Source organism: Oryctolagus cuniculus, chromosome 10 (assembly GCF_051225735.1).
Source record: "Oryctolagus cuniculus isolate XC-2025 breed Fujian yellow rabbit chromosome 10, ASM5122573v1, whole genome shotgun sequence".
NCBI classification, from domain to species: Eukaryota; Metazoa; Chordata; class Mammalia; order Lagomorpha; family Leporidae; genus Oryctolagus; species Oryctolagus cuniculus.
In genome coordinates, this window is record NC_142876.1 from 33,853,419 (window position 1) to 33,863,075 (window position 9,657).

The 9,657-nt window shown below is 35.6% G+C and overlaps 1 pseudogene; it reads left to right on the forward strand.

The window, feature by feature from the left end:
• The first annotated feature begins 3,669 nt into the window (after positions 1-3,669).
• LOC103349379 (pleckstrin homology domain-containing family A member 5-like) lies at positions 3,670-3,942 on the forward strand (annotated as a pseudogene).
• The last annotated feature ends 5,715 nt before the right edge of the window (positions 3,943-9,657 follow it).

Here is a 9,657-nt window from a genome sequence, read left to right on the forward strand (position 1 = left end):
GCAAATTCACTGATTATTCTTTTTTTTTTTTTCATTAGCTTTACTCTTCCACTCCTTGTCGTCCCCAGTGATTTTCCTAAAACTTACATCCACTGGCACAGAACACCTTGTCCTGTCATTCCTTCAAAATTTTATTCTTCTTTATCCTAAATTATAAAAGCATCTTGTTTTGGTCCTTTTTTGTCTTTTTGTTCTCACATGAGAATCTTCATGGGCATGTAAAAATGAATAAAATCCTTTCTACTTTTCTCCTATCATTGTATTTTGCCTCAATTTGGTTTTGAGACCCAAACAAAGAGCCTGCAGAAGAACTAGGAGGAGTGCATCTAAGAGTATATTTACTTGAAAGGCAGAGTTATAGAGAGGCAGAGCAGAGAGAGAGAGAGAGAGAGAGAGAGAGAGAGAGAGAGGTCTTGCATCTACTGGTTCACTCCCCAGATGGCTGCAACGGCCAGAGCTGCACCAATCCCAAGCCAGGAACCTGGAGCTTCTTCTGGGTCTCCCACACGGGTGCAGGGGCCAAAGGACTTGGGCCATTTTCCACTACTTTTCCAGGCAATAACAGAGAGCTGGATCAGAATTGGAGCAGCTGGGACTTGAAGTGGTATCTATTTGGGATGCCAGCACTTGTGGACAGTGGCTTTACCCACTACACCACAGTGCCAGCCCCCCACACTCACAGGTTATTAAGTGGTGGATAAAAATTTACTTTTGGAAGAACACTAATATTTTTGTGACATGTCAATGATAGCATTTTCCCAATCATTTCTGATATCAAACAAAAGATGCAAAAACGTGTGAGATTAGCGATAGTGCAAAGATTTCACTGATAGTCCAGAGATTTGGCTGTCACACTTCCAGATAAAGACACATTTGGCCTCTTCCCTTAAGCTGAGCTTTTGCTGTCACTTTGTATTCCTTTGGGACCTTCTGTCCTCACAATAGGCTATAATTCCATTATGTTTACTTTTTAGTAATGCTGCCAGACAGGAGGTAGCATAACTCTATTTAGTAAATCAAAAACCTCCCATCATCCTCTTTTATCATCCCGCCTTCTTTTTGTTTTTAAGATTTTATTTATTTGAAAGTCAGAGTTCCACAGAGAGAGAAGGAGAGACAGAGAGACAGAGAGAGGTCTTCCATCTGCTGGTTCACTCCACAATTGACCACAGTGGCCGGAGCTGTGCCAATCTGAAGCCTGGAGCCAGGAACTTCTTCCAGGTCTCCCAAGTGTCATCCCTCCTTCTGTCTTCCCATTCTCTTGCCTATTCCACTAAATGAGAAAAAAATCTATCTACCTAGCAAATTTGAAAAGTCATTTTCCAATGATACTTTTGAAAAGATGTCATGAACACTAAGAATACACTTTCAGAAAACGAAATAGTAAGAAATTCATATGACAGAGAAGCACTTGCATTTCAGTGTTGCTGTTTCCCCTCAGTTGATGGGAATTGGCTGCCAGATAATAAACTGGATAGATTACCTGCCTGTCATATCAAAATTCTGTGCTTTTATTGTGAAGACAAAGAGACAATGCAGATTTTTAAGTGATGTGGTTAAATTAAGCTATTCTGTGAATTTTTAAGTGGCAAAATGTCAAATAAAAAGCAAATGCAGGCTTTGCTAGGGAAATTTTACTCAAAAGAATTATTGCAATAAGGGGAGAGGGATTTTTCAATAGAAGGAATGGTTCCAACACTAAGAGCCCTAAGCATTTCAAAGGTCAGGCAGAAAATAGTTCTTTTGTAGGGAGAAATGAGTAAGTTGTAGAAAGAACTGATTATGGAGAAGTGTAACAGGGTGTGAACCATTGTTGATCAGAAAGTGTTTTCCCTGACAATAGTCTAGGCTAAGTCATATGTTTACTCTGGGTTAAGGTGGATAAAATTCAGGAACCTCAGGGAAGGACTGCAACTTAAGTCTGGTCAAGTCAAGGTGTGAGGTATTTTGTCCAGATTGATCCAGATTCGGTCCAAACAGTTCAGCTTATCATTTGTAGGAGAAAGAATAGAAATTTGGACAGTCTTTGGCTTTATCATAAGTACATAAGAAGGCATCCTAGAGTCTTATCTAAAGCTTATGGGGAAGAATGGTCCCCCGCTTTAAGTTATTTCTGTAACACAAAGGGGTGCTGAAATATTTTTTAATCTTCATTGTTTTCCATGGTAACAGGGTTTGGCTAAGTTCAACATTTTGAAAATAATCTAGTCAATAAAGGAATTCCCCTACAATTCTGAGAGTATGAGTATCAGTGGCCAACCCATATATAACAATAAAACTTTGACCTGCACCCTCTAATGCAATCATCCAGGAAACAAGATTTAAATTACTATAACTGATCAGTTACTACAGATCAGGGAAACCATATGATATCTGTCTTTTGGGGATTGGCTTATTACACTGAGTATAAAAGTTTCCAGTTGCATCCAATTTGTTGCAAAAGATAGGATTTCTTTTTTATAACCACTGAATAATATTCCATAGTGCATTTATGTACCATAATTTCTTTATCCAGTCATCAGTTTATGGATATCTGTGTTGATCATGTATCTTAGCCATTGTGTGCAGACAATTCAATATTGCCTAATACATTAGTTTTCTATTTCTGCCATAGAAACTTGATACAAACACAGTGGCTATAAACAAGAAAAATGCATTATATTAAACTTGTAAAAGTTAGAAGTCCAACATTATGTTGTTCCTACTAGGCTAAAAGCAATGCATGAACAAAGCTATGTTCCTCTCTAGTAGTGCTTAGAAAAAATTCACTTCCTTACTTTTCTAAGATCTAAAGAGCAGCCATGTTTCTTGAGTCATGGCCCTTTCTCCATTTTCAAATTCAGAAACTGAGGATCCAGTTTTTCTCATGCTGCTATTTCTCTGGTTCTCATCTTCTATAGTCATATTTTAATTTTTGACTACAGGCCACAAAGATTGCCACTTTTAACAAATCATGTGATTTGATTTGGTTAACTCTACCTCAACTGTCCAAAATAGTTTCCCCATTTAAAGGAGTCCTAACCTTAACCACATTTTCAAATTTCACTGTGCCGCATAATTTAACATAATTATAGGTTACAGAGATCAGGACATGGAAATCTGATACATGATCTTGTACACTGTGCATGTTGGTTCGAACCTTGGATGATAAATCCTACTTGGAAAAATCCAGTTGGATTTACTTAGAAAAGAAACTATAGGATCCTTCTGTCCTCACTAAACTTGATTCAAAATGAGGACTGTAAAAGCTATCTTCTGATAGAAGTTGTATCTGAAACATTTCCAATAAAAAATGTAAGACTAGGAGGCTTCTGCTGGAATTCACATCTTAGACATTTCCAATAATAGTGGATTTGATCATAATTCAGTCATGCAAAACATAAAAAATTAAACTGTAGGAGGTTTTTCATGATAGACTAGAAAATGCCATTCAAAAATATGTGAGAGTTAAGGATGGCATTAATATAATAATGGTCATTACATCTCACTTTGTCAAAGAAATGATACCTAATATATGAGACCTAATTTGAAAAAAAATTAGAATAGGAAACAAGTCATTTTTCTGAACTTGAAACCAAGAAAAATTTCCAAGTTTCTTTCTAATATAAACTAGAACTAAATAAAAAATGATTCATCAGGGGAAGCCAGCAGCATGGCTGGGGATCAGACATGGCTGCAGATCTGAACCTGGAGTGGATATGTTCCTGTCCTGGTCATGGACTTACAAGATCACCAGGGGTGGCCCAGTCTTCTTCATCAAAAGAAGGAGGCCAAAAACACCATCTGGCTGCACCTGGTCACCAGCGAGAGGCCGTGGTCACTAGACACTAGCTGCAGAGCACAGATTTGTCTACTGACTGGGAAGAAGTATATACTTTTGAAGGTGCCAGATACTATATAAAATCATGGTTGACTGCAAGTAACTGCAATAGGAAAAAGTGAATCCAGGGATGAGAGGGGACTTTTGTATTAAAAATTTGCCAGATGCAAGAGGCAATGGAAGATTGAAATGATGCTCAACTATGGAACTATTATTTTATGTAACCTATATCATACTTATTATTAAAACTTATTTTTTAAAATTCCCACCCAGTCAGCTAATTCCAACTTTTGCCATTAATCTGAATCAGGTTTGTAAGAAGGGTTTTAGAAATAAAAACCTATAACTTAGATATAAAAATAACATGATTATCCAAATCAAACAGTTCATTGACCTACTACTCAATTGATGATATATTCAGAAGCATACTTGTAAACTTAATTAAAAGAAGGAACAAGGGAAAAATTATCCCACATTTCAAAAGAAAAACCAAGACAAAGAAAATTCAGATCAATGAGGATTCTCTGGAGAAGGAAAAATTGACTATCTTACCTATAAATATGCAGTTAATTAGTTATAAATATATATAGTCAAGCTTATCAATTCCTGATAGTTCTAAGTGCCATTTTTGCTTAACCAATTTCTCAGGGTAAGCTTATTACCCAAGCAATAGATATTTCAAATAAGTTACATATTTTCCCAATTTCTTAGCCTTTTACTGTAATCCTTTAGCTCTTACCCAAAAAGCATTATTTCCTGCTCTGTGATACAACCCTTTCAAATTTAATAATAGAGAAGCTGATTTTGAAAACTGCATTATAATATTAGATGCTCTTGATGTTCTAAGGGACTCCTCTATTCATAATCTACATATATCTTTGCCTTTCTATTATAGTTGGTTCATATCTTGATGAAGATCTTGATATTCTACCTAAATATTCCACTTCAATGGGAAAAATAACTACAGAATGACCTTTTGAAATTCATATGAAACCTTGTATAAACTTCTCCAATATACTTAGAAGGCAGCAGCTAAGGAAGAACTCAAATATACAGTTCAATATCATATGTTCAAAGAACTCCTCATGTTCTTCACTAGCTTCTGTAATGCTACAGTTTTCTTACCATTAAATAAACCAAATGCATGATTTTATTTATTTTTTCAAGCACTCAAAACCATCAACACAATGGTTATCCTTTAACTACTAGTAATACACACACACACACACACACATACACTCTCTCTCACACATATATCCCAAATAAAATCATGTCACCAAAAAGCCATCTACTTCACTCCCTTTTTCATTATGCCTCTAGACCAGGCCAGGGAATACCTGTTTTACCCTTATCTGGGAAAAACAACAGTATACCTGGAAAGCTATGCTGTAGAGGTTTACTGAAACTCCCTCATACTTGCTCCAGGTGCCTAACTGAGACCTAAAAGATCTAAATTTCTGCTTTGATTATTTATCATGAGATATAGATAATGTCAAACTTCATTTAGAAAACAAGAAAGCCTTAAAATATATTCCATTTAATGATATTCAATGTTAGTAGAAAAGAGAAAATTTCAAAAGTTAAATTACATTTTTTGCTAAAAGTAGTCTGTTATCAAGAGTATGACATATCTATGAGAAAGACACTGTTTCCTTGATACTAAAGTTATCTAAAACATCCTCCACTTTTTACAAAGTGGTAATTAAGAATATTGCTAGGTTTAAATGGATAATTTAGACAAAATGTGACAGTTTTTTATTTTTGGATATTAGTATATTGCCTTATGAATCAATTAAGCTTTCAGTAAAAGAACCTCTCTCTGATAGCCAAACATAAATATACCTTTTGTAACCTGAAGAAAGTTTTAAATTGCTTCCCTCCACAAGAATCTTTAACAACAAAAATTATTTTTGTCTATTTGTACATTAGTCATTTGGTCAAACCCTTGGGTATTTGACTGCACTTCATGGGAAATAGCATAATCCTGTTTCTGAACATAGTCTTGTCCTTGACCCTCTAAATTAGCTCTAGACCCATAGGTTGACTTTATGTTTCCTTATGCAGTCCAGTCATACTACTGGCTGTGAACCAAACAGCACTTTTCATCCATCTTCAATTCTTAGGAGATTCTATTAATGTCTCACACATACATTATATCTACCAATATAAAATTGTGGAAAAAATCTGATAATACCATGATATTACTTCAGTTAGGGAATTTTCTCTACTTGCTCAGGTTTATTACACTCATTGATAACCCTCTAGATGGCTCATACTTCAGAACTGAAATAGGTTATTAAGTGATGCTATGAGTAACTGAAATTCTCCCTTAGAACATAGGTCTTGGGGCAGGTGCTGTGGCATAGCATGTTAAGCTGTCACCTGCAGTGCTGGCTTCCAAATGGCACTGATTTGAGTCCCAGCTGCTCCACTTCTGATCCAGGTCTCTGCTAATGCTCCTGGGATTGTAAAGGAAGATGGCTGGAGTGATCAGGCCCCTGTGTCCATTTGGCAGACCTGGAAGAAGTTCCTGGCTCCTGACTTTGGCCTGGACCAGCCCCCACTGTTGTTGCCATTTGTGGAGTGAACCAGTAGATGGAAGACCTATTTCTCTTTGTAACTATTCCTTTCAAATAAATGAAATAAATCTTTTTTTTAAATGAACATAGTTCTGTAGCTGAGCTAAAAATCAGCCCATATGGTAGAATTTATTATAATTACTATAGCTTATTATGTGACCAAAATCCAGAGAGTAAACATAAATACAGATTGATGTTGCACTTTATAGTATTATGAGATGTCTTGAACAGTTTATGGAAAACACATATCATGAAAATCTAAGCATAGATATTTTTTGCTCCAAAATAAACTTGTCCTTCAATTCTATTTGCTATGAATGTTTTTGTTACAGCCTTATACATGATTCTGGGACACTTTGGAAATAGAATTTCTCATTATTACTGACACCCATCAGTAATGGACAACAATTTAAGGAAATTTTAGATATGGCCCTAGTTCCTTGAAAGGTGGCAATTACAAAGTTTGAGGCACAAGAAAATTAGAGACAATGTAGATAATAAAGGACCTGGTCTAGCAAATTACTGTATCAAACAAGTATTCTTAAGCAAAGTTGGGATCCTATCCAAATTCTCAAAGAAAAATATATCTGGGGATATTTAAAGAAGACATCATAAAATAATACCTTTCAGCCTCTGACTTGGAAAGGAAGAACGGAAAAAAAATAATGTAATACCCTTTACACAGATGATATCTTGTAATCTTAGGAGAGTCCCTGGATGGCACCAGATGACTTCAAATGGTTATTACCTAAATTTCTCTACAAAGGTAATCTTGATGGTATGAATTGCTTCCTCTCTAACATGAATATTAGTGGGGAATTTTCAAGAGACTGGTTAGATGATGTGACACCTGTCAACAATGCAATTCCAGAAAACCTGTAAAGGTCATATGTGACCAAGAATAAAAACTGAAAGTTTCCTTTGAACATCTTCTGATGGATTTTATTCACTTCCCACTTATGGGATTTGGGTGTTTTAGTTACTTTATTTCTATTTTCTATGAAGTTTGAAGATTTTTATTACTTTAAAAGGTAAAGTCTCTGCCATCACATGATTGGTTTGCTGTTTCCAACCTAGAGAATACAAATTTGGCATAAAATGTTACAGGTTTATGGTTTCTTGACAATATTAGAGAAGAAATTTGTGAAGACTTATGCTTTACCCAGAAATTGCACTGCTTTTATCAATAACAGTCTTGTGGAAAGGTTGAAAGAATCAGGGGAATCATTAAAATTAAAATTTGGAAACTTTTAGAAATCTTTCACCAAAGTGTGTCCCACTAGTCCTGATGGTGCTGTGGTCCATTCCTTTGGAACACATTGGTTTTCTCCCTAACTGATATCTGGAAGGTCCACACACTAAATAATTTTACCTATGATACTGTACCCTGTTTCATACAGATATGCTAAAATATTACAAGGGAGTTGTGTTCTATACCCTGACTTATCACCAACATATTAAGGACATCTCTTAATATCTTCCTAAATGACCTCACTGCAATCTGCATACAGATTTTATCTATTGTAAAACACATTGGAGGGGTTTCATCAAGTATTGTTAACAACAAAGACAAACAAATTCCAAAGAATCAACCCTAAGGTTTCATTTTATAACCTAAAGAAGACATACAAAATTCCAAGAGTTGGAAGGCTAGTCTATTAAGGGATTTTGGACTATGGATTCTTAGAAATCCTCTGAATATAATCAATCTTCAGAAATACACCTTTACCCAGGACCTTTAAGAAACAGCTGATCTCAGACACTGGAAAGTTTCCACAGAAGATGTTGCATCAAGACTCTCATCTAAGTTTGTTGATTTTCATTTGCTTATTTATGATGATTCTACTGATTTTCTATAGGTATCTTATTGTAATCTGCCAATAAGGGACTTTTTTCTTATTTTTCCTCTTTATGGTAATTGTTATTTCAGAGTGTTCTCATTCTGCTGTCCTTCTTAGATTATGCTACATAGAAGCATTATTCATCTTCCTCATTCTTAGAAATACCCTGCATTACTAGACTTCTATGATAAAAAAACACTTCTGGACAACTTCAGTCTCATCAATGGGACCTTAGCAAACTATAGTCACTGGTGCTTCCATGTACCTACATGACAACTGACATCAAACAAATCAAACTGTGGCTTTTCTAGTGTCATTTTCAACTAGAAATAAGAAACAAATTGCTATGACTTATTGATCAGGTACTAGGAAATTCTTCATTTGTATTCAGTAACTTTCCCTGGATTTTGAGTAAAATATTTGGGGTCTAGGGCCCGCGAGAAGCATTACTCCAAAGGCAATTCATAGGCATTTCTCCTGTTTCTTGATCCCTCTCCACTTTGTGTTATCTTTTTGTGTTGTTGTTCTTGTCATTTCCTCCTATTTCAGCCTGCCTCTCACCATCCTTATCCAGATTTCTGGGTAGACTTCTCAGTCATAATCCATCAATTTAGCAAGTACATAGTTTAATCATTAACACCTAAAACTGGTGGTTGAAATAGTGTCCACAATAACAAATGAGTGCATAGTCTGAGAAATGTGAACATGAACAATTCATTTACATTTACAAATGACAATCTCCAAAAATTTTAATTTAACACAAACAGGACTAAGTAAATCAGAAAGAGAAGGAGAGCAATAGCATGGGGAATAAAAACGAGAAGGTCTCCTTTATTTGATGGGAAGTTAAGATGGGTCTGACAGTAATATTAAGCGAATTGGATGATCATGCACTAAAGGTAAACCAATAAAGCTGCAGAAAACAAATAACACGGTTGTTGCTGGTGGGATAACAGTTATTTTTCTGAGCCTTTTAAGTTCAGTTCAGGTTAGGGGAAGGGAATCTATAAATTGAGGCAGTTTGGGGGATGCTTGTTTGTTTTTCATGGAAAGATTCTTCTACCTTGTTCTTCTCAAGACCAAATTATTATTTGCATTTTGCAGCAGAAATTATATAGGATCACTGAGAGCTGATTCACTGACAGTTCTGGAATCCTCCCCTCCAATGGAGAACTTTAATTCATCTCCACTACCCCCACCTCCTGAAACTTCTTCTCTCTATACACTCATTTTGAATAAGTTATGTATCTAGAGATAACGCAAGTGACTGGTAAGTGAAATCTGAAGTATATCCTTGTCTCCTCTATTAAATCTTTAAACAATCCAGGAAGAATCATTTTTTTTAAAAAAGATTTAGTAATCTATTTGAGAGAGAAAGAGAGGGAGAGATGAGAGAGAAAGTGACGTCTCATCCATT